General features: G+C 43.8%; 7 non-coding genes across 7 annotated transcripts; all 7 read left to right on the top strand.

Moving 5' to 3' along the window:
• Positions 1-755: 755 nt before the first annotated feature.
• Positions 756-843, top strand: trnay-gua (transfer RNA tyrosine (anticodon GUA)). Its single transcript is given in 2 exon segments — positions 756-792; positions 808-843. It is a non-coding gene; the product is annotated as a tRNA-Tyr (tRNA).
• A 568-nt stretch (positions 844-1,411) lies between these two features.
• On the top strand, positions 1,412-1,499 carry trnay-gua (transfer RNA tyrosine (anticodon GUA)). Its single transcript is given in 2 exon segments — positions 1,412-1,448; positions 1,464-1,499. It is a non-coding gene; the product is annotated as a tRNA-Tyr (tRNA).
• Positions 1,500-2,068: 569 nt separating this feature from the next.
• Positions 2,069-2,156, top strand: trnay-gua (transfer RNA tyrosine (anticodon GUA)). Its single transcript is given in 2 exon segments — positions 2,069-2,105; positions 2,121-2,156. It is a non-coding gene; the product is annotated as a tRNA-Tyr (tRNA).
• A 562-nt stretch (positions 2,157-2,718) lies between these two features.
• Positions 2,719-2,806, top strand: trnay-gua (transfer RNA tyrosine (anticodon GUA)). Its single transcript is given in 2 exon segments — positions 2,719-2,755; positions 2,771-2,806. It is a non-coding gene; the product is annotated as a tRNA-Tyr (tRNA).
• Positions 2,807-5,200: 2,394 nt separating this feature from the next.
• On the top strand, positions 5,201-5,288 carry trnay-gua (transfer RNA tyrosine (anticodon GUA)). The gene is given in 2 exon segments: positions 5,201-5,237; positions 5,253-5,288. It is a non-coding gene; the product is annotated as a tRNA-Tyr (tRNA).
• A 2,238-nt stretch (positions 5,289-7,526) lies between these two features.
• Positions 7,527-7,614, top strand: trnay-gua (transfer RNA tyrosine (anticodon GUA)). Its single transcript is given in 2 exon segments — positions 7,527-7,563; positions 7,579-7,614. It is a non-coding gene; the product is annotated as a tRNA-Tyr (tRNA).
• Positions 7,615-8,185: 571 nt separating this feature from the next.
• Positions 8,186-8,273, top strand: trnay-gua (transfer RNA tyrosine (anticodon GUA)). The gene is given in 2 exon segments: positions 8,186-8,222; positions 8,238-8,273. It is a non-coding gene; the product is annotated as a tRNA-Tyr (tRNA).
• The last annotated feature ends 16,677 nt before the right edge of the window (positions 8,274-24,950 follow it).

Genomic DNA, 24,950 nt, shown 5'->3' with positions numbered 1-24,950 from the left:
AGCTGATGTCACAAAGTGCTGTCCAGCCTAAAACCCCAAACAGCAAGCAATGCAGGTGATAGCGGTGGCTAGGAAAAACTTTTAGAAAGACCAAAACCTAGGAGAAAACCTAGAGAGGAACCAGGCTGGACTGTAGGTGATAATTGTAGGAATCCTTAGGTCGCTGGTTCAAATCCGGCTCGAAGGAGTCTCTTTTTCTTGTGGCTTGCTCCAACTTTTGACAGCAGTGCACTTTGACTTGTGTTTGACAAACATATTATCTTTCCCTGAGATCGCTGAATTCATAACTTGTTGAACTTCCATAGGACAGTTGGTAAAGTCGCGGAGTGTATTTGAAAGTGCAACAATCCTTATGTCACTGGCTCACACTGGCTCAAAGGAGGATAACTTTTTCAGCGGTTTTTGACAGCAGTGCACTGTAACTTGACAATCAAATCAATCAAATATTTTTATAAAGTCCTTCTTACATCAGCTGATGTCACAAAGTGCTGTACAGAAACCCAGCCTAAAACCCCAAACAGCAAGCAATGCAGGTGTAGACGCACGGTGGCTAGGAAAAACTTTCTAGAAAGACCAAAACCTAGGAAAAAACCTAGAGAGGAACCAGGCTGTGAGGGGTGGCCAGTCATCTTCTGGCTGTTCAGGGTAGCGATTATAACAAAACATGGCCAAGATGTTCAAATGTTCATGGATGACCAGCAGGGTCAGCTGAACTTCTTACCATCTAGGTTATGGCTTTTGGAGTTACTTGTCCACCTTCGATAGCTCAGTTGGTAGAGCGGAGGACTGTAGGTGATAATTGTAGGAATCCTTAGGTCGCTGGTTCAAATCCGGCTCGAAGGAGAGTCTTTTTTCTTGTGGCTTGCTCCAACTTTTGACAGCAGTGCACTTTGACTTGTGTTTGACAAACATATTATCTTTCCCTGAGATCGCTGAATTCATAACTTGTTGAACTTCCATAGGACAGTTGGTAAAGTCGCGGAGTGTATTTGAAAGTGCAACAATCCTTATGTCACTGGCTCACACTGGCTCAAAGGAGGATAACTTTTTCAGCGGTTTTTGACAGCAGTGCACTGTAACTTGACAATCAAATCAATCAAATATTTTTATAAAGTCCTTCTTACATCAGCTGATGTCACAAAGTGCTGTACAGAAACCCAGCCTAAAACCCCAAACAGCAAGCAATGCAGGTGTAGACGCACGGTGGCTAGGAAAAACTTTCTAGAAAGACCAAAACCTAGGAAAAAACCTAGAGAGGAACCAGGCTGTGAGGGGTGGCCAGTCATCGTCTGGCTGTTCAGGGTAGCGATTATAACAAAACATGGCCAAGATGTTCAAATGTTCATGGATGACCAGCAGGGTCAGCTGAACTTTTACCATCTAGGTTATGGCTTTTGGAGTTACTTGTCCACCTTCGATAGCTCAGTTGGTAGAGCGGAGGACTGTAGGTGATAATTGTAGGAATCCTTAGGTCGCTGGTTCAAATCCGGCTCGAAGGAGAGTCTTTTTTCTTGTGGCTTGCTCCAACTTTTGACAGCAGTGCACTTTGACTTGTGTTTGACAAACATATTATCTTTCCCTGAGATCGCTGAATTCATAACTTGTTGAACTTCCATAGGACAGTTGGTAAAGTCGCGGAGTGTATTTGAAAGTGCAACAATCCTTATGTCACTGGCTCACACTGGCTCAAAGGAGGATAACTTTTTCAGCGGTTTTTGACAGCAGTGCACTGTAACTTGACAATCAAATCAATCAAATATTTTTATAAAGTCCTTCTTACATCAGCTGATGTCACAAAGTGCTGTACAGAAACCCAGCCTAAAACCCCAAACAGCAAGCAATGCAGGTGTAGACGCACGGTGGCTAGGAAAAACTTTCTAGAAAGACCAAAACCTAGGAAAAAACCTAGAGAGGAACCAGGCTGTGAGGGGTGGCCAGTCATCTTCTGGCTGTTCAGGGTAGCGATTATAACAAAACATGGCCAAGATGTTCAAATGTTCATGGATGACCAGCAGGGTCAGCTGAACTTCTTACCATCTAGGTTATGGCTTTTGGAGTTACTTGTCCACCTTCGATAGCTCAGTTGGTAGAGCGGAGGACTGTAGGTGATAATTGTAGGAATCCTTAGGTCGCTGGTTCAAATCCGGCTCGAAGGAGTGTCTTGTGGCTTGCTCCAACTTTTGACAGCAGTGCACTTTGACTTGTGTTTGACAAACATATTATCTTTCCCTGAGATCGCTGAATTCATAACTTGTTGACCTTCCATAGGACAGTTGGTAAAGTCGCGGAGTGTATTTGAAAGTGCAACAATCCTTATGTCACTGGCTCACACTGGCTCAAAGGAGGATAACTTTTTCAGCGGTTTTTGACAGCAGTGCACTGTAACTTGACAATCAAATCAATCAAATATTTTTATAAAGTCCTTCTTACATCAGCTGATGTCACAAAGTGCTGTACAGAAACCCAGCCTAAAACCCCAAACAGCAAGCAATGCAGGTGTAGACGCACGGTGGCTAGGAAAAACTTTCTAGAAAGACCAAAACCTAGGAAAAAACCTAGAGAGGAACCAGGCTGTGAGGGGTGGCCAGTCATCGTCTGGCTGTTCAGGGTAGCGATTATAACAAAACATGGCCAAGATGTTCAAATGTTCATGGATGACCAGCAGGGTCAGCTGAACTTCTTACCATCTAGGTTATGGCTTTTGGAGTTACTTGTCCACCTTCGATAGCTCAGTTGGTAGAGCGGAGGACTGTAGGTGATAATTGTAGGAATCCTTAGGTCGCTGGTTCAAATCCGGCTCGAAGGAGAGTCTTGTGGCTTGCTCCAACTTTTGACAGCAGTGCACTTTGACTTGTGTTTGACAAACATATTATCTTTCCCTGAGATCGCTGAATTCATAACTTGTTGAACTTCCATAGGACAGTTGGTAAAGTCGCGGATTGTATTTGAAAGTGCAACAATCCTTATGTCACTGGCTCACACTGGCTCAAAGGAGGATAACTTTTTCAGCGGTTTTTGACAGCAGTGCACTGTAACTTGACAATCAAATCAATCAAATATTTTTATAAAGTCCTTCTTACATCAGCTGATGTCACAAAGTGCTGTACAGAAACCCAGCCTAAAACCCCAAACAGCAAGCAATGCAGGTGTAGACGCACGGTGGCTAGGAAAAACTTTCTAGAAAGACCAAAACCTAGGAGAAAACCTAGAGAGGAACCAGGCTGTGAGGGGTGGCCAGTCATCGTCTGTAGGTGATAATTGTTCATGGATGAATGTGAACTTCTTACCAGCCAGGAATCCTTAGGTCGCTGGTTCAAATCCGGCTCAGTTGAAGGAGTCTCTTTTTCTTGTGGCTTGCTCCAACTTTTGACAGCAGTGCACTTTGACTTGTGTTTGACAAACATATTATCTTTCCCTGAGATCGCTGAATTCATAACTTGTTGAACTTCCATAGGACAGTTGGTAAAGTCGCGGAGTGTATTTGAAAGTGCAACAATCCTTATGTCACTGGCTCACACTGGCTCAAAGGAGGATAACTTTTTCAGCGGTTTTTGACAGCAGTGCACTGTAACTTGACAATCAAATCAATCAAATATTTTTATAAAGTCCTTCTTACATCAGCTGATGTCACAAAGTGCTGTACAGAAACCCAGCCTAAAACCCCAAACAGCAAGCAATGCAGGTGTAGACGCACGGTGGCTAGGAAAAACTTTCTAGAAAGACCAAAACCTAGGAAAAAACCTAGAGAGGAACCAGGCTGTGAGGGGTGGCCAGTCATCTTCTGGCTGTTCAGGGTAGCGATTATAACAAAACATGGCCAAGATGTTCAAATGTTCATGGATGACCAGCAGGGTCAGCTGAACTTCTTACCATCTAGGTTATGGCTTTTGAGTTACTTGTCCACCTTCGATAGCTCAGTTGGTAGAGCGGAGGACTGTAGGTGATAATTGTAGGAATCCTTAGGTCGCTGGTTCACATCCGGCTCGAAGGAGTGTCTTTTTTCTTGTGGCTTGCTCCAACTTTTGACAGCAGTGCACTTTGACTTGTGTTTGACAAACATATTATCTTTCCCTGAGATCGCTGAATTCATAACTTGTTGAACTTCCATAGGACAGTTGGTAAAGTCGCGGAGTGTATTTGAAAGTGCAACAATCCTTATGTCACTGGCTCACACTGGCTCAAAGGAGGATAACTTTTTCAGCGGTTTTTGACAGCAGTGCACTGTAACTTGACATTCAAATCAATCAGATATTTTTATAAAGTCCTTCTTACATCAGCTGATGTCACAAAGTGCTGTACAGAAACCCAGCCTAAAACCCCAAACAGCAAGCAATGCAGGTGTAGACGCACGGTGGCTAGGAAAAACTTTCTAGAAAGACCAAAACCTAGGAAAAAACCTAGAGAGGAACCAGGCTGTGAGGGGTGGCCAGTCATCTTCTGGCTGTTCAGGGTAGCGATTATAACAAAACATGGCCAAGATGTTCAAATGTTCATGGATGACCAGCAGGGTCAGCTGAACTTATTACCATCTAGGTTATGGCTTTTGGAGTTACTTCCCCACCTTCGATAGCTCAGTTGGTAGAGCGGAGGACTGTAGGTGATAATTGTAGGAATCTTTAGGTCGCTGGTTCAAATCCGGCTCGAGGAAGTGTCTTTTTTCTTGTGGCTTGCTCCAACTTTTGACAGCAGTGCACTTTGACTTGTGTTTGACAAACATATTATCTTTCCCTATTATCTTTCCCTTCCATAGGACAGTTGGTAAAGTCGCGGAGTGTATTTGAAAGTGCAACAATCCTTATGTCACTGGCTCACACTGGCTCAAAGGAGGATAACATTTTCAGCGGTTTTTGACAGCAGTGCACTGTAACTTGACAATCAAATCAATCAAATATTTTTATAAAGTCCTTCTTACATCAGCTGATGTCACAAAGTGCTGTACAGAAACCCAGCCTAAAACCCCAAACAGCAAGCAATGCAGGTGTAGACGCACGGTGGCTAGGAAAAACTTTCTAGAAAGACCAAAACCTAGGAGAAACCCTAGAGAGGAACCAGGCTGTGAGGGGTGGCCAGTCATCTTCTGGCTGTTCAGGGTAGCGATTATAACAAAACATGGCCAAGATGTTCAAATGTTCATGGATGACCAGCAGGGTCAGCTGAACTTCTTACCATCTAGGTTATGGCTTTTGGAGTAAATTCCCCACCTTCGATAGCTCAGTTGGTAGAGCGGAGGACTGTAGGTGATAACTGTAGGAATCCTTAGGTCGCTGGTTCAAATCCGGCTCGAAGGAGTGTCTTTTTTCTTGTGGCTTGCTCTAACTTTTGACAGCAGTGCACTTTGACTTGTGTTTGACAAACATATTATCTTTCCCTGAGATCGCTGAATTCATAACTTGTTGAACTTCCATAGGACAGTTGGTAAAGTCGCGGAGTGTATTTGAAAGTGCAACAATCCTTATGTCACTGGCTCACACTGGCTCAAAGGAGGATAACTTTTTCAGCGGTTTTTGACAGCAGTGCACTGTAACTTGACAATCAAATCAATCAAATATTTTTTATAAAGTCCTTCTTACATCAGCTGATGTCACAAAGTGCTGTACAGAAACCCAGCCTAAAACCCCAAACAGCAAGCAATGCAGGTGTAGACGCACGGTGGCTAGGAAAAACTTTCTAGAAAGACCAAAACCTGACCAGCAGGGAAAAACCTAGAGAGGAACCATGCTGTGAGGGGTGGCCAGTCATCGTCTGTAGGTGATAATTGTAGGAATCCTTAGGTCGCTGGTTCAAATCATGGCTCAGGAGTCTCTTTTTCTTGTGGCTTGCTCCAACTTTTGACAGCAGTGCACTTTGACTTGTGTTTGACAAACATATTATCTTTCCCTGAGATCGCTGAATTCATAACTTGTTGAACTTCCATAGGACAGTTGGTAAAGTCGCGGAGTGTATTTGAAAGTGCAACAATCCTTATGTCACTGGCTCACACTGGCTCAAAGGAGGATAACTTTTTCAGCGGTTTTTGACAGCAGTGCACTGTAACTTGACAATCAAATCAATCAAATATTTTTATAAAGTCCTTCTTACATCAGCTGATGTCACAAAGTGCTGTACAGAAACCCAGCCTAAAACCCCAAACAGCAAGCAATGCAGGTGTAGACGCACGGTGGCTAGGAAAAACTTTCTAGAAAGACCAAAACCTAGGAAAAAACCTAGAGAGGAACCAGGCTGTGAGGGGTGGCCAGTCATCTTCTGGCTGTTCAGGGTAGCGATTATAACAAAACATGGCCAAGATGTTCAAATGTTCATGGATGACCAGCAGGGTCAGCTGAACTTCTTACCATCTAGGTTATGGCTTTTGGAGTTACTTCCCCACCTTCGATAGCTCAGTTGGTAGAGCGGAGGACTGTAGGTGATAATTGTAGGAATCCTTAGGTCGCTGGTTCAAATCCAGCTCAAAGGAGTCTCTTTTTTCTTGTGGCTTGCTCCAACTTTTGACAGCAGTGCACTTTGACTTGTGTTTGACAAACATATTATCTTTCCCTGAGATCGCTGAATTCATAACTTGTTGACCTTCCATAGGACAGTTGATAAAGTCGCGGAGTGTATTTGAAAGTGCAACAATCCTTATGTCACTGGCTCACACTGGCTCAAAGGAGGATAACTTTTTCAGCGGTTTTTGACAGCAGTGCACTGTAACTTGACAATCAAATCAATCAAATATTTTTATAAAGTCCTTCTTACATCAGCTGATGTCACAAAGTGCTGTACAGAAACCCAGCCTAAAACCCCAAACAGCAAGCAATGCAGGTGTAGACGCACGGTGGCTAGGAAAAACTTTCTAGAAAGACCAAAACCTAGGAGAAAACCTAGAGAGGAACCATGCTGTGAGGGGTGGCCAGTCATCGTCTGTAGGTGATAATTGTAGGAATCCTTAGGTCGCTGGTTCAAATCCGGCTCGAAGGAGTCTCTTTTTTCTTGTGGCTTGCTCCAACTTTTGACAGCAGTGCACTTTGACTTGTGTTTGACAAACATATTATCTTTCCCTGAGATCGCTGAATTCATAACTTGTTGACCTTCCATAGGACAGTTGGTAAAGTCGCGGAGTGTATTTGAAAGTGCAACAATCCTTATGTCACTGGCTCACACTGGCTCAAAGGAGGATAACTTTTTCAGCGGTTTTTGACAGCAGTGCACTGTAACTTGACAATCAAATCAATCAAATATTTTTATAAAGTCCTTCTTACATCAGCTGATGTCACAAAGTGCTGTACAGAAACCCAGCCTAAAACCCCAAACAGCAAGCAATGCAGGTGTAGACGCACGGTGGCTAGGAAAAACTTTCTAGAAAGACCAAAACCTAGGAAAAAACCTAGAGAGGAACCAGGCTGTGAGGGGTGGCCAGTCATCTTCTGGCTGTTCAGGGTAGCGATTATAACAAAACATGGCCAAGATGTTCAAATGTTCATGGATGACCAGCAGGGTCAGCTGAACTTATTACCATCTAGGTTATGGCTTTTGGAGTTACTTCCCCACCTTCGATAGCTCAGTTGGTAGAGCGGAGGACTGTAGGTGATAATTGTAGGAATCCTTAGGTCGCTGGTTCAAATCCGGCTCGAAGGAGTGTCTTTTTTCTTGTGGCTTGCTCCAACTTTTGACAGCAGTGCACTTTGACTTGTGTTTGACAAACATATTATCTTTCCCTGAGATCGCTGAATTCATAACTTGTTGAACTTCCATAGGACAGTTGGTAAAGTCGCGGAGTGTATTTGAAAGTGCAACAATCCTTATGTCACTGGCTCATACTGGCTCAAAGGAGGATAACTTTTTCAGCGGTTTTTGACAGCAGTGCACTGTAACTTGACAATCAAATCAATCAAATATTTTTTATAAAGTCCTTCTTACATCAGCTGATGTCACAAAGTGCTGTACAGAAACCCAGCCTAAAACCCCAAACAGCAAGCAATGCAGGTGTAGACGCACGGTGGCTAGGAAAAACTTTCTAGAAAGACCAAAACCTAGGAAAAAACCTAGAGAGGAACCCAGGCTGTGAGGGGTGGCCAGTCATCTTCTGGCTGTTCAGGGTAGCGATTATAACAAAACATGGCCAAGATGTTCAAATGTTCATGGATGACCAGCAGGGTCAGCTGAACTTATTACCATCTAGGTTATGGCTTTTGGAGTTACTTCCCCACCTTCGATAGCTCAGTTGGTAGAGCGGAGGACTGTAGGTGATAATTGTAGGAATCCTTAGGTCGCTGGTTCAAATCCTGCTCGAAGGAGAGTCTTTTTTCTTGTGACTTGCTCCAACTTTTGACAGCAGTGCACTTTGACTTGTGTTTGACAAACATATTATCTTTCCCTGAGATCGCTGAATTCATAACTTGTTGAACTTCCATAGGACAGTTGGTAAAGTCGCGGATTGTATTTGAAAGTGCAACAATCCTTATGTCACTGGCTCACACTGGCTCAAAGGAGGATAACATTTTCAGCGGTTTTTGACAGCAGTGCACTGTAACTTGACAATCAAATCAATCAAATATTTTTATAAAGTCCTTCTTACATCAGCTGATGTCACAAAGTGCTGTACAGAAACCCAGCCTAAAACCCCAAACAGCAAGCAATGCAGGTGTAGACGCACGGTGGCTAGGAAAAACTTTCTAGAAAGACCAAAACCTAGGAGAAAACCTAGAGAGGAACCAGGCTGTGAGGGGTGGCCAGTCATCGTCTGGCTGTTCAGGGTAGCGATTATAACAAAACTTGGCCAAGATGTTCAAATGTTCATGGATAACCTGCAGGGTCAGCTGAACTTCTTACCACCTAGGTCATGGCTTTTAGAGGTACTTGTCCACCTTCGATATCTCAGTTGGTAGAGCGGAGGACTGTAGGTGATAATTGTAGGAATCCTTATGTCGCTGGTTCAAATCCGGCTCAAAGGAGTGTCTTTTTTCTTGTGGCTTGCTCTAACTTTTGACAGCAGTGCACTTTGACTTGTGTTTGACAAACATATTATCTTTCCCTGAGATCGCTGAATTCATAACTTGTTGAACTTCCATAGGACAGTTGGTAAAGTCGCGGAGTGTATTTGGAAGTGCAACAATCCTTATGTCACTGGCTCACACTGGCTCAAAGGAGGATGACTTTTTCAGCGGTTTTTGACAGCAGTGCACTGTAACTTGACAATCAAATCAATCAAATATTTTTATAAAGTCCTTCTTACATCAGCTGATGTCACAAAGTGCTGTACAGAAACCCAGCCTAAAACCCCAAACAGCAAGCAATGCAGGTGTAGACACACGGTGGCTAGGAAAAACTTTCTAGAAAGACCAAAACCTAGGAAAAAACCTAGAGAGGAACCAGGCTGTGAGGGGTGGCCAGTCATCTTCTGGCTGTTCAGGGTAGCGATTATAACAAAACATGGCCAAGATGTTCAAATGTTCATGGATGACCAGCAGGGTCAGCTGAACTTATTACCATCTAGGTTATGGCTTTTGGAGTTACTTCCCCACCTTCGATAGCTCAGTTGGTAGAGCGGAGGACTGTAGGTGATAATTGTAGGAATCCTTAGGTCGCTGGTTCAAATCCGGCTCAAAGGAGTGTCTTTTTTCTTCTGGCTTGCTCCAACTTTTGACAGCAGTGCACTTTGACTTGTGTTTGACAAACATATTATCTTTCCCTGAGATCGCTGAATTCATAACTTGTTGAACTTCCATAGGACAGTTGGTAACTTTTTCAGCGGTTTTTGACAGCAGTGCACTGTAACTTGATAATCAAATCAATCAAATATTTTTATAAAGTCCTTCTTACATCAGCTGATGTCACAAAGTGCTGTACAGAAACCGCGCCTAAAACCCCAAACAGCAAGCAATGCAGGTGTAGACGCACGGTGGCTACGAAAAACTCCCTATTCATGAAAATCGCAAATGAAATTAAAGAAATATATTCACTCACAAGCATAGCCTTTTTGTTAACAACACTGTCATCTCAGATTTTCAAAATATTTTCAACCATAGCTACACAAGCATTTGTGTAAGAGTATTGATAGCAAGCATTGCATTAAGCCTAGCATTCAGCAGGCAACATTTTCACAAAAACAAGAAAAGCATTCAAATAAAATAATTTACCTTTGAAGAACTTCAGATGTTTTCAATGAGGAGACTCTCAGTTAGATAGCAAATGTTCAGTTTTTCCAAAAAGATTACTTGTGTAGGAGAAATCACTCCGTTTTGTTCATCACGTTTGGCTAAGAAAAAAATCAGAAAATGCAGTCTCTACAACGCCGAACTTTTTACCAAATTAACTCCATTGTATCGACAGAAACATGGCAAACGTTGTTTAGAATCAATCCTCAAGGTGTTTTTCACATATCTATTCGATGATAAATCATTCGTGGCAGCTGTGTTTCTCCTCGAAGCAAACGAAAAATACACGCAGCTGGAGATTACGCAATAATTGCAACGGAAGACACCAAGCTGCCACCTGGTAGATGTAGTCTTTTAAGGTCAATCTTCCAATGATTTGCCTACAAATACGTCACAATGCTGTCGACACCTTGGGGAAACGACAGAAAGTCTAAGCTCATTCGTGACACATACACAGCCATATAAGGAGACATTGGAACACAGCGCATTCAAAATCTGGGGCACTTCCTGTATGAAATGTCATCTTGGTTTCGCCTGTAGCATTAGTTCTGTGGCACTCACAGACAATATCTTTGCAGTTTTGGAAACGTCAGAGTGTTTTCTTTCCAAAGCTGTCAATTATATGCATAGTCGAGCATCTTTACGTGACAAAATATCTTGTTTAAAACGGGAACGTTTTTTTATCCATAAATTAAAAGAGCGCCCCCTATATCCAAGAAGTTAAACTATGCCAGTTTGTTTCCATACCCTACATTACTCATCTCATATGTATATACTGTACTCGATACCATCTACCGCATCTTGCCTATGCCGTTCTGTACCATCACTCAATCATATATCTTTATGTACATATTCTTTATCCCTTTACATTTGTGTGTATAAGGTAGTAGTTTTGGAATTGTTAGGTTAGATTACTCGTTGGTTATTACTGCATTATCTGAACTAGAAGCACAAGCATTTTGCTACACTCGCATTAACATCTGCTAACCATGTGTATGTGACAAATACATTTGATTTGATCTGATTTGTTATGCTCACACCACATCTCGTTAATCATAAGGCATACACCATAGAGATCATAGAGATAATGCGGTCGACATTTGATTGTTAGGAATTCTAAGTCAGGTGAACAGAAGGACTTGAGTTCCTGTATGTCGACCGCATTATCTACCAAGGGAATTCTCTTCGATTATAATCACAGCCGCATATATTCCCCCCCAAGCAGACGCATCGATGGCCCTGAACAAACTTTATTTGACTCTTTGCAAACTGGAAACCACATATCCTGAGGCTGCATTCATTGTAGCTGGGGATTTTAACAAGGTTAATCTGAAAACAAGACTCCCTAAATTGTATCAGCATATCGATTGCGCAACCAGGGCTGGTAAAACCGTGGATCATTGCTATTCTAACTTCCGCAATGCATATAAGGCCCTCACCTGCCCTCCTTTCGGAAAAGCTGACCACGATTCCGTTTTGTTGCTTCCAGCCTACAGACAGAAACTAAAACAAGAAGCTCCCGTGCTCAGGTCTGATCAACGCTGGTCACACTCTTCAAGACTGCTTCGATCACGTGGACTGGGATATGTTCCGCATTGCTTCCAACAAGAACATTGACGAAAATGCTGATTCAGTGAGCGAGTTCATTAGAAAGTGCATTGACGATGTCGTTCCCATAGCAACGATTAAAACATTCCCAAACCAGAAACCGTGGATTAATGGCAGCATTCGCGTGAAACTGAAAGCACGAACCACTGCTTTTAATCAGGGCAAGGTGTCTGGTAACATGACCGAATACAAACAGTGTAGCTATTCCATCCGCAAGGCAATCAAACAAGCTAAGCGTCAGTATAGAGACAAAGTAGAGTCACAATTCAACGGCTCAGACACAAGAGGTATGTGGCAGGGTCTACAGTCAATCACAGATTACAAAAAGAAAACCAGCCGCGTCACGGACCAGGATGTCTTGCTCCCAGGCAGACTAAATAACTTTTTTGCCCGCTTTGAGGACAATACAGTGCCACTGACACGGCCTGCAACGAAAACATGCGGACTCTGCTTCACTGCAGCCGGCTTGAGTAAAACATTTAAACATGTTAACCCTCACAAGGCTGCAGGCCCAGATGGCATCCCCAGCCGCATCCTCAGGGCATGCGCAGACCAGCTGGCGGGTTTGTTTACGGACATATTCAATCAATCCTTATCCCAGTCTGCTGTTCCCACATGCTTCAAGAGGGCCACCATTGTCCCTGTTCCCAAGAAAGCTGAGGTAACTGAGCTAAACGACTACACTCGCTTCCGTCATCAATTCGGCTCGTCACCAAAAGCACTCACAAACTTCTACAGATGCACAATTGAGAGCATCCTGTCGGGCTGTATCACCGCCTGGTACAGCAACTGCTTCGCCCACAACCGTAATGCTCTGCAGAGGGTAGTGAGGTCTGCACAACGCATCACAGGGGGCAAACTACCTGCCCTCCAGGACACCTACACCACCCGATGTCACAGGAAGGCCATAAAGATCATCAAGGACAACAACCACCCGAGCCACTGCCTTTTCACCCCACTATCATCCAGAAGGTGAGGTCAGTACAGGTGCATCAAAGCAGGGACCGAGAGATTGAAAAACAGCTTCTATCTCAAGGCCATCAGACTGTTAAACAGCCACCACTAACATTGAGTGGCTGCTGCCAACACACTGACTCAACTCTAACCACTTTAATAATGGGAATTGATGGGAAATGATGTAAAATATATCACTAGCCACTTTAAACAATGCTACTTAATATAATGTTTACATACCCTACATTACTCATCTCATATGTATATGTATAAACTGTACTCTATATTATCTACTGCATCTTTATGTAATACATGTATCACTAGCCACTTTAAACTATGCCACATTGTTTACATACCCTACATTACTCATCTCATATGTATATACTGTACTCGATACCATCTACTGCATCTTGCCTATGCCCTTCTGTAACCGCTTCTTTTGCCTCTTTTACGACGTCGTTGTTTTGGGTCGTTGGCTGGGATCCAATCCATTGTCCTGAGTGGAAGGCAGAACGCAGTATCCACTTCGGGAAAGTCATATTCCTGGTCGTAATGATGGTGAGTTGACGTTGCTCTTATATTCAGTAGTTCCTCCCGACTGCATGTAATGAAACATAGGATTACCTGGGGTACCAATGTAAGAAGTGACACATAAAAAAAATATATATACTGCATAGCTTCCTAGGAATGTGAAGCGAGGTGGCCTTCTCTGTTGGCGCCGGAAGTAGATCAACCTTGCACTTCATCATCTCATCGTCTCTTGTGTTAAATTTGCTAAACTGTAATTACTTCGCTACTATGGCCTATTTATTGCCTTACTTCCTCACGCCATTTGCACACACTGTATATAGTGTATAGTGTATATAGTTTTTTTGTATTGTGTTATTTGACTGCATGCTTGTTAATTCCATGTGTTGCTCTGTGTTGTTGTTTGTGTCGCACTGCTTTGCTTTATCTTGGCCAGGTTGCAGTTGTAAATGAGAACTTGTTCTCAACTAGCTTACCTGGTTAAATAAAGTTGAAATAAAAAAATAATAAAAGAAATCTCAATGAAACCACCAATCTAAGCAGATTACATTTTACAAGAGAACATACGCATCAGCAGAAATTCTGACCATCTAGGTGATGGCTTTAGGCTATACTCGTCAACCTTCGATAGCTCAGTTGGTAGAGCGGAGGACTGTATGTGATAATAGCAGCAATCCTTGGGTCGCTGGTTAAATCCCTCTCGAAGGAGTGTATAAATTCTTGTTGCTTGGGCTAACTTTTTGGCATCAGTGCACTTTGACACTGACTAGCCAGTACCTACAGCATCTACAGTACCTACAGTACCTAGCCAGTACCTACAGTACCTACAGCATCTACAGTACCTACAGTATCTAGCCAGTACCTACAGTACCTACAGCATCTACAGTACCTACAGCATCTACAGTACCTACAGTACCTAGCCAGTACCTACAGTACCTACAGTACCTAGTCAGTACCTACAGCATCTACAGTACCTAGCAGTACCTACAGCATCTACAGTACCTAGCCAGTACCTACAGTACCTAGCCAGTACCTACAGCATCTACAATACCTAGCCAGTTACTACAGTACCTACAGTACCTAGCCAGTTACTACAGTACCTACAGTACCTAGCCAGTACCTACAGTACCTAGCCAGTACCTACAGCATCTACAGTACCTAGCCAGTACCTACAGCATCTACAGTACCTAGCCAGTACCTACAGTACCTAGCCAGTACCTACAGTACCTAGCCAGTACCTACAGTACCTACAGTACCTATAGTACCTACAGTACCTAGCCAGTACCTACAGTATCTACAGTACCTAGTCAGTACCTACAGCATCTACAGTACCTAGCAGTACCTACAGCATATACAGTACCTAGCCAGTACCTACAGTACCTAGCCAGTACCTACGGTATCTACAGCATCTACAGTACCTACAGTACCTAGCCAGTACATACAGTACCTAGCCAGTACCTAGCCAGTACCTACAGTACCTACAGTACCTAGCCAGTACCTACAGTACCTAGCCAGTACCTACAGTACCTACAGTACCTAGTCAGTACCTACAGCATCTACAGTACCTAGCAGTACCTACAGCATCTACAGTACCTAGCCAGTACCTACAGTACCTAGCCAGTACCTACGGTATCTACAGCATCTACAGTACCTACAGTACCTAGCCAGTACATACAGTACCTAGCCAGTACCTAGCCAGTACCTACAGTACCTAGCCAGTACATACAGCATCTACAGTACCTAGCCAGTACCTACAGTACCTAGCCAGTACCTGCAGTATCTACAGTACCTAGCCAGTACCTACAGTACCTAGCCAGTATCTACAGTATCTACAGTACCTAGCCAGTACCTACAGTACCTAGCCAGTATCTACAGTGCCTAGCCAGTACCTACAGTACCTAGCCAGTACCTACAGCATCTACAGTACCTAGCCAGTACCTACAGCATCTACAGTACCTAACCATTACCTACAGTATCTACAGTACCTACAGTATCTACAGTATCTACAGTACCTACAGTACCTACAACATCTACAGTACCTAGCAGTACCTACAGTATCTACAGTACCTAGCCAGTACCTACAGTACCTAGCAGTACCTACAGTATCTACAGTACCTAGCCAGTACCTACAGTATCTACAGTACCTAGCAGTACCTATAATACCTACAGTATCTACAGTATCTACAGTACCTAGCCAGTATCTACAGTACCTACAGTATCGACAGTACCTACAGTACCTTCCCAGTATCTACAGTACCAAAAATACCTACAGTATCTACAGTACCTAGCCAGTATCTACAGTACCAAAAATACCTACAGTATCTCCAGTACCTACAGTACCTGCAATACCTACTGTTAGAGCCGATTTCGACATATTTGTATAAAAGACAGAACATACAGAGCTCCATGTACATTTGTGTAAATATATTAAATATTAATGTACATGATGAAATATTAGGTACGTACCTTTAAGATTTATATTTACCTGATTGAGATATATTAATTTGTTGTTACTGTAACTTCGTTTTTGGCCCCCCCTCTTTCCCATGGTAAGTGTGTTAGGATAAAGGCAGGAAGTTGGGCCTGGGGAGTCTTTGCTAGACGCGGGAGCGGTATAGTTTTTGACCATACAGACAGGTCATATTATGTATTTTCAATATCAAGTAATCTATGCTTTAAGTTGATTGGAGAATCATTTTGTTAGATATAAGAAGAATAAACCTTTTTGTTGCGTCATAAGGTGAAAGCACCAATTTGTAAGTCGCTCTGGATAAGAGCGTCTGCTAAATGACTTAAATGTAAATGTAAAATCATATCCGTGGATCTCATTGAATGTTTTGGCCATTTGGAAACCTTGAGTGTGGACTGTATGGACTGTATGCTTACGAAACAACCCCGCTTCAGGCTAAGCGAGTGGCTATTGTAAAGAGGAAGCCACTACAATCAAGTAAAAAAACTCAGTCAAGGATTACTATCGGTGTCACGGCCGTTTGAAAGAAGTGGACCAAAGCTCAGCGTGGTGAGCGTCCATATTCTTTTTATTAGAAAATGACACCGACAAAAACAGTAAACAATATAAAACAACCTTGACGCTTAAGGGCTATGTGCCTAAAACAAAGTTAACTTCCCACATTGAAAGGAGGGAAAGGGCTACCTAAGTATGGTTCCAAGTCAGAGACAACGATAGACAGCTGTCCCTGATTGAGAACCATACCCGGCCAAAAACATAGAAATACAAAATCATAGATAAACAAAACATAGAATGTCCACCCCAAATCGCACCCTGACCAAACCAAATAGAGACATAAAAAGGCTCTCTAAGGTCAGGGCGTGACAATCGGAAGGAAATCTCCGGTTCACACACATGCTGGATATTGTTCTATTTGTCATTGCATTCGGACCATAAGGACAGCTCGCTTGGAAGGACTTGAACTCCCAGATGAACTCCCAGAATTCGCCAGCCGTGAGTAACCACTGCGAATGAATGAGCTGCCCTGTTCAATGCGATAATTTGATCATGCATATTATGAAAGTGCAAATGTGCTTATAATTGGAACGTTTGATAAACTTGGGAATGGAGTTCAAAACACAGCGCTGTGAAAACAATTAAAACGTTTAAGTTTAGGAAACACTGAGATCCTATGCATAATTGAACCTAGTCATATGTCTAATATTTGCCCTAACGTGGAAATGCAATGCATCAACGGAATGCAACTTAAGGATCTCAAGATACTGCGTGTTTAAACTTCTTTAAAGGGGACAAAACTTATATTGGGATGGGATGTTTAAAACATCTAAAATGACAAACTTGCACATGTTCAATTCAAAATGGGGTCAATATGTTGAAATGGATGACTGTGTTTTAAAGCATTAAAGGAGGTCTAAAGGGGCATTACGTTTAACAATCAAAAACCAACAAATGTGTCATTGTAAATTGAGTGAACTACAAGTGAATGATGGAGGATGAAATCCCAAATAAGACCCAACTGGAGAGGGCAGAGGAGCATTTAAATTCACTCTATGCAGCCCGGAGAGGCAAACTTAGAGTGTGTACACGCAAAATGAATGAAATAAAAGCCCTTCTTGTTGATGGAGGAAATGTTGAAACTGTGGATGAGAGTCTTGAAGCATTTGATGCTGTTCTTAATGACTTTCAGAATGCTCATGAATCTGTGCTAGAGCTAGTCACAGTAGAGAAACAGGAAAATGAGAGCATTAACTATTATCAACCAAGAATGAGGACTTATGAACATTTCCTGAAAGAGAGGGAAATATGGAAAAGGGCTGAAGTTGAGCCACAAACGCTCATTGAACCACACGACAGCATTTCCAACGTTTCAAAAAGATCAAGTAAAACAAAGTATTCTAAGACTGCTTCCTCAGTGTCCTCTGCACGCCTAAAAGCTGAGGCAGAATGAGCAGCTCTACTAGCTCGCCAAGCATCATTACAGGACAAGCATGCATTGGAACTGGAGAAAGCTCAACTGGAACAACAGAAAGCTCAACTGATTGTTAGGATGGAAAAAAATGGCACTGGAAACGGACATAGCAGCATATAATGCCAGACTGAAGGTCCTGGAGAGTGTTGAGTCAACTTCTCAATCCCATGCCGTGGCAGCCCACTTACTAAGCCAAGAAGATAGAATGAATTCTTATTTTGAGAACCAGGACCCCAAGGTCTATGTGGAACCTGAACCATCACCTGTTGAGTTTGCTGCATTAGGTGCAGTTCCAAAGAACCCACTACAAAGGGTTTTTACAACAACCGACCACAAAGCCATCAACACCTATTCAGAAAACAGTCGTAAACCACACCTTTCAGCAGCCAACAGCAAGGTCTAGCAATCAACACAGAATCAACACTGCGGGTATCAGCCATAATACCAGCCATGATAACCTCTCTACTGTCATGCAAAGGCAGAATGAAATTGCTGACCTCCTTGTGCTACTCCCTGTTAGGGAGATATCTATGTTAGACGGTGATCCTCTAAACTTTAGGCCTTTCATGCGTGCATTTGAGCATGGCATAGAAGATAAGAAAAGCAGCCACCAGGATAGGCTCTATTACCTGGAACAGTACACCTCTGGTCAGACCAAGGATCTGGTCCGTAGTTGTCTGCATATGGAAGCCAGAAGAGGCTATGCAGAGGCTAAGAGGTTGTTAAATGAACACTTTGGCAATGAAATAAAAGTCACCACTGCTTACATGGAAAAACTGGACAAACATCAAACCGGTTGATGGAAAGGGACTGGGTGTCTATGCACTCTATCTTAGAGGTTGCTGTAACACTATGCAAGACCTACAAAACATGGAAGAGCTTAATCTTCCCTCCAACATTAAGTTGATCATGTCAAAACTTGCCCACAAACTAAGGGAAAAATTAAGGTCAACAGCATGTGGTATGTTAGAGAAGCCACCTGAGTTCAGTGACCTTGTGACCTTCATGAAAAAAAAAACAGTCCAAAATACTGCAGGATCTGTTGTATGGAGATATTCAAGATCCCCTGTCCAACTAAAGGTTTTTAAAAACCAAAAAAAAGCAGCTGACATTAAACAGGAGTTCAAGTCCAAAGAGCATGGGAAGCAGCTTTTCCACTGCAGTAGCTGTAGTGGCAGATTGTGACTCTGAAAAACCTCTAAAAGAACAAACATTCAAAGTAAAGAGACCAGGCACCTACCCTTCTGATGCTCCCAGTATCTCATGTGTATTTTGTGCTGGTGAGCATTTATTGGTTGACTGCCAACAGGTGAAGGCACAGCCACATGAATCCAAGGTTGAGTTTATAAGATCAAAAGGTCTTTGTTTTGGCTGTTTGATGAGAGGACACTTAAGCAAAGAATGTAAAAGAAGAATGACCTGTCAGAGCTGTCAAAGAAAGCACCCCACTATCCTGCACATTGAAGGAAGAGAGAGATTTAGATCTCTGAAGGCAGATACGAGGGGTGTAGCAGTAAAGCGGGAGGAGACTGTCAGCAGTGCTCTTGTTTCACTGGAAGCTGGTGAAGATACCGGGGCCGGTACAGATTGTGCACTTGCAATTGTGCCAGTTCAAGTAAAGATGGCAAATGGAATCAAGTCTGTGTTAACCTATGCATTTCTCGATTCTGGTAGCTCAGCAACATTTTGTACGGAGACACTCATGAGGCAGTTGAAAGCTAAAGGCAGTGAGACTGAAATTCTGCTACGCACAATGGGGCAGGAGAGTCCTACCAAGAGCTTCGAGATATCTGGATTAGCGATTGGCAATGTGGAAGGTGACACATTTCTTGCATTACCAAAGGTCTACACCCAGAATAAGATCCCAGTGACAAGAGAGAACATTCCCACTCAGAAAGATCTCAAAAGGTGGTCATACCTGAAAGAGGTTCAGTTGAAGGAGATTGATGCCGACGTCGAACTCCTGATTGGCGTAAATGCTCCAAAGGCAATGGAACCCTGGCAAATCATAAATAGTCAAGGCAACGGACAGTATGCAGTGAAAACCCTCTTTGGATGGGTAATGAATGGTCCTCTTAACAATTGTACCGTGGCAGAAGAATCCGGGTGTCCTACGGTGATGGCCAATCGTATCTCAATGGCCGACCTGGGGGTTCTTCTTGTAAATCAGTACAACCATGACTTCCCTGAGAGAGAGTATGAAGAGATACGTGAGATGTCAGCTGAGGATCGTAAGTTTATGTAGATGGAATCAAGCTCCATAACCCTCAAAGACCATCACTACTACTACCGTTGCCCTTTCGCAAAAAAAAGATGTAGTCCTGCCAAACAATCGTGACATGGAAAAGCAGCGGGCTATAAATATTATCAGGAAGTTCAAGAAGGACAAAGGTTACGCTGCAGAGTACAAAGGTTTCATGGAAGAGACGATAAGAAAAGGTTACGCTGAGAAGGTACCACAAGAACAGCTCCTCAGAGAGAAAGGCGAGGTATGGTACATACCACACCATGGCGTTCACCATAAGTGCAAAGGAATAATACGCGTAGTGTTTGACTGTTCATCATCCTATAAAGGCACATCTCTCAACAGTGAACTCCTTCAAGGCCCTGACCTGGCAAACACGCTTATAGGAGACCTGCTAAGATTTCGGCAAGAGCACATTGCCATGATGGCAGACATTGAAGGAATGTTCCATCAAGTATGTGTCCATGAAGATGACTTACACTTCCTGCGATTCCTATGGTGGCCGGACGGTGATACTAACAAAAGATTGGAAGAGTACAGAATGACGGTACATCTTTTCGGTGCTATATCCTCCCAAGTTGTGCAAATTTTGCACTGCAAAAGACTGCAGAAGACAACTGTGAGAGGTACGATGAAGAGGTGATTCAAACAGTCAAGTCCAACTTCTATGTTGATGACTGCCTCAAGTCAGTGGTCACAGAAGAACAAGCCATAGCTCTCACAAAAAAACTCATGGGTGTGTGCTCTCAGGGTGGGTTCAAATTGACCAAGTGGGTCAGCAACAGCAACAGCCGCGCTGTGCTGGCTTCTATCCCTGATGAACACCAAGCCAAGCAGATAAAATAACTGGACCTGGACAGAAAAAAGCTGCCTGTTGAAAGAGCACTTGGAATCCGATGGAACATTGAAAGGGATGCGTTTACCTTCTGAGTCACTGTCAAGAACAGACCCCTTACAAGAAGAGGTATTCTCTCAGCTGTCAGCTCTATTTATAATCCATTAGGTTTCCTCGCCCCATTCATATTAAAAGCCAAAGCAAATTCTCCAAGCGCTCTGCAAGCTAGTGTGGCTGGGATGACGTCATCCCTGGAGAACACTATTTCATGGAAGACATGGCTCTCAGAGCTGGTCCAGCTGTCCAGATTCCAGATTGACAGGTGTATGATGCCTGAGAACTTTGGTCAGGTCAAGACCGCACAGCTGCATCACTTCGGTGACGCAAGAGAACAAGGTTATGGCACGTCAAGCTACCTTAGGTTCACAAACGGTATGGAAAAGGTCCACATCCCATTCAAACTGGGGAAATCAAGGATGACTCCACTCAAGCAGATGACGATCCCCAGATTGGAACTTGCCGCAGCAACATTGGCAGTGCGAGTGGGACAGGATGTTAAGGTTGGAGCTCCAGATTGAACTTGAGGAGTCAACTTTCTGGACAGACAGCCAGTCTGTACTAAAATCCATCCGCAACGATACCAAGAGATTCCATACCTTTGTGGCTAATAGGGTTGCTATGATCCGTGACCTATCGAAAACAAAACAGTGGAGGTATTTGAACTCCAAACACAACCCAGCTGATGATGCCTCAAGAGGATTACATGTTGTAACTTTCCTGAACTCAGAGAGATGGCTCAAATGACCAGAATTCCTGGAGAAACCACAAACGCAATGGCCAAAAGTCCCCGAGGAGCTTGGCTCCATCCCTCCGGATGATCGAGAGGTGAGAAAAGACGTCATTGTAAACAGTACAAGTGTGGAAGAAAAGAGTCCGACCAGCAAAATGATTGAGTACGATTCAACATGGAACAGCTTGAAGAAAGCAGTTGCCTGGATGCTGAAACTGAAGAGGCTTCTTCTACAGTTAAGCCAGAAAAAGAAAGTTCACACAAAAACTGATCCAGGATCAGATCAGAGTCTAACAAACTCACTGAAGGAACAAATTGACAAGTTCAAACTGACGTTTGGAAAAGAAAGTCTGTCTGTGGATGACCTAGATGAAAAGGTCATTATTCGATTTGAGCAACGACAGCACTTTAAACAAGAAAATGCACTAGTTGTGAAAGGAAAACAACGTGCCAAACAATGTGCCAATGTGTAAGCTTGATCCAATCGTTGACAATGGCATTCTGAGAGTGGGAGGAAGGTTAAAGCAAAGCTGCTATGCCTATGGACCTAAAGAATCCTATGATCCTGCCTAAAGACTCCTACATCTCCAGACTGATCTTACACCACATCCATGAGCAGGTCGGCAACTCTGGGAGAGGTCACATGCTTTCTAGACTTCGCCAGCGATATTGGATACCCTGTGCCAACTCGTTAGCAAGGAAGATCTTCTGCAGGCGGATGCAAGCTAGAGCTGGAGAACAGAAGATGGCCGACCTTCTACAAGATCGGGTGTCACCTGATTTGCCGCCTTTGACCCATGTGGAATAGATTACTTCGGCCCCATAGAGGTGAAGCGAGGCCGCGTTCATGTGAAGCGGTATGGTGTGATCTTTACTTGCCTTGTGAGTCGAGCTGTCCATCTAGAAGTTGCTAGTTATCTGGATACTGATTCCTGCATCAATGCCCTGCGCAGGTTCATCTGTCGAAGGAGCCCAGTAACAAGTATCAGAACAGACAATGGCACCAACTTTGTTGGAACACACAGAGAGCTGGGAGAAGCTCTGAAAGAGCTGGATCACAGGAAGATCACAGGAAGATTCAAAACAAATTACTAAAGGAAGGAGTGACATGGTCATTCAACCCTCCCTCTGGAGCCCACCATGGGAGGGGTTGATCCGACTGGTGAAAAAGATCCTCTATTCAGTCCTTAAAGAGCAAGTACTGGATGATGAGGCTTTGCAGACAGCCTTGTGTGAGGTTGAGGCGATTATAAACGACAGACCAATCACAACTGTAACAAATGACCCTAATGATCTCGAACCCCTGACTCCAAACCATCTGCTTCATCTGAAAGCAAAGCCAGTCCTGCCACCAGGACTATTCCAGAGAAGTCACCTATACTCACGAAGGAGATGGAAGCAAGTACAATATATCACTGACCTCTTCTGGAAGAGATGGATCAGGGAGTATCTTCCACTTATGCAGGAGTGAAACAAGCGGAACAAAACTAAGAGAAACTTCAGTCCTGGTGACCTTGTTGTCATCGTTGATGACACCGCCCCAAGGAACTCTTGGCTAATGGGGGCGTGTGGTGGAGGCTTTGCAAGGGGCCAATGGTGTTGTCCAGAGCGTCATGGTTACGACCAAGACCAATATCTTACAGAGACCTATCAATAAACTCTGTCTGCTCCTGGAAGCGGCAGAGTGAGATACACACACACACACACACACACACACACACACAGTGCTTCATCTTAGAATCACGTGCACCTCTGATTCGCTGATGTCGTACTCTTACATTCTTTGATGTCATAGTCATACATTTTTGGACGTCAAACTCTTGACATTTTTGGAAGTTGAACACCTTCAACTCAGACTGAGATCTATGGACTATTTTCCTATATGGGACCTTATATGTGTGCTGGCCATACACATCCATCCATCCACACACACACACACACACACACACACACACACACACACACACACACACACACGCATGCACACGCATGCACACGCACGCACACGCACGCACACGCACACACACACACACTCGATGTACATGCACACATAAACACACACACAAATTATCCTGTGTATCCATCCACAGCAGGCCTAGTCCCATTCTATCGGGTTAACATAACACTGTCAGACAGTCAATTGTTGGCCTGGAGAGACCAGGGGCCAGAGAGGCCTGCCCCAGAATCAGACACCCCAGGGGGGCTGAGACATCACCCTTCCTCCCCTCCTGCCCTGCCTGCCCTGAAGCCGTCACCAGAAGAAAGAGGGAATTTAGAGGCAGAGAAGGAGGGGAGGGAGAAGATAGACGGGGAGACAGAGGAGAGGGAGACAGAGGAGAGTGAGACAGAGGAGAGGGAGAAGATGGAGAGAGAGGAGAAGATCGAAGGGGAGCCAGAGGAGAGGGAGACAGAGAAGATAGAGGAGAAGGAGAAGTTAGAAGGGGAGACAGAGGAGAGGCAGAAGATAGAAGGGGAGACAGAGGAGAGGCAGAAGATAGAGAGGAGAGGGAGAATATAGAAGGAGAGACAGAGGAGAGGGAGAAGATAGAGAGGAGAGGGAGAATATAGGAGAGACAGAGGAGAGGCAGAAGATAGAAGGAGAGACAGAGGAGAGGCAGAAGATAGAGATGAGAGGGAGAATATAGAAGGAGAGACAGAGGAGAGGGAGAAGATAGAGAGGAGAGGGAGAATATAGAGGAGAAGGAGAAGTTAGAAGGGGAGACAGAGGAGAGGGAGAAGATAGAAGGGGAGACAGAGGAGAGGCAGAAGATAGAGAGGAGAGGGAGAATATAGAAGGAGAGACCGAGGAGAGGGAGACCGAGGAGAGGGAGACAGAGGAGAGGGAGACAGAAGAAAGGGAGAAGATAAAGGGGGAGAGAGAGGAGAGGGAGAAGATGGAGGGGAGGGAGTCAGAGGAGAGGGAGACAGAGGAGAGGGATAAGATGGAGAGGGAGACAGAGGAGAGAGAGACAGAGTATGGGAAACAGAGGAATAAGGAGACAGAGGAGGGTGACAGAGGAGAAGGAGACAGAGGAGAGAGAGAAGATAGATTGGGAGAAAGCAGAGAGAGGAGAGAGGAGGGAGTGGGAGAGGGAAATAGAGAGAGAAGATCGAGGGGAGAAGGACAGAGAGCAAGAGGAGAGGATAGAGAGGGAGAAGGAGAAGGAGGGGAATAGAAGGAGGAGGGGAATAGAATAAGAATAGAATAAGAAAATAAGAATTTGTTCTTAATTGACTTGCCTAGTTAAATAAAGGTAAAATAAAATAAAATAGAATGAGGAGGGGAAAAGAATGAGGAGATAGAGACGAGAGGGGGAGAAGGAGGAAGAGAGAGAAGAGAGGGGGAGATGGAGGAAGATAGGAATATGAGGAGGAAGAGAGGGGGAGAGAGAAGAGAGAGAAGAGGGGGATAAGGAGG

The sequence above is a fragment of the Oncorhynchus nerka genome, linkage group LG4 (genome assembly GCF_034236695.1).
Source record: "Oncorhynchus nerka isolate Pitt River linkage group LG4, Oner_Uvic_2.0, whole genome shotgun sequence".
Taxonomy (NCBI): domain Eukaryota; kingdom Metazoa; phylum Chordata; class Actinopteri; order Salmoniformes; family Salmonidae; genus Oncorhynchus; species Oncorhynchus nerka.
Note: the sequence above shows the minus strand (reverse complement) of the source record. Positions and strands in the feature narration are given on the sequence as shown.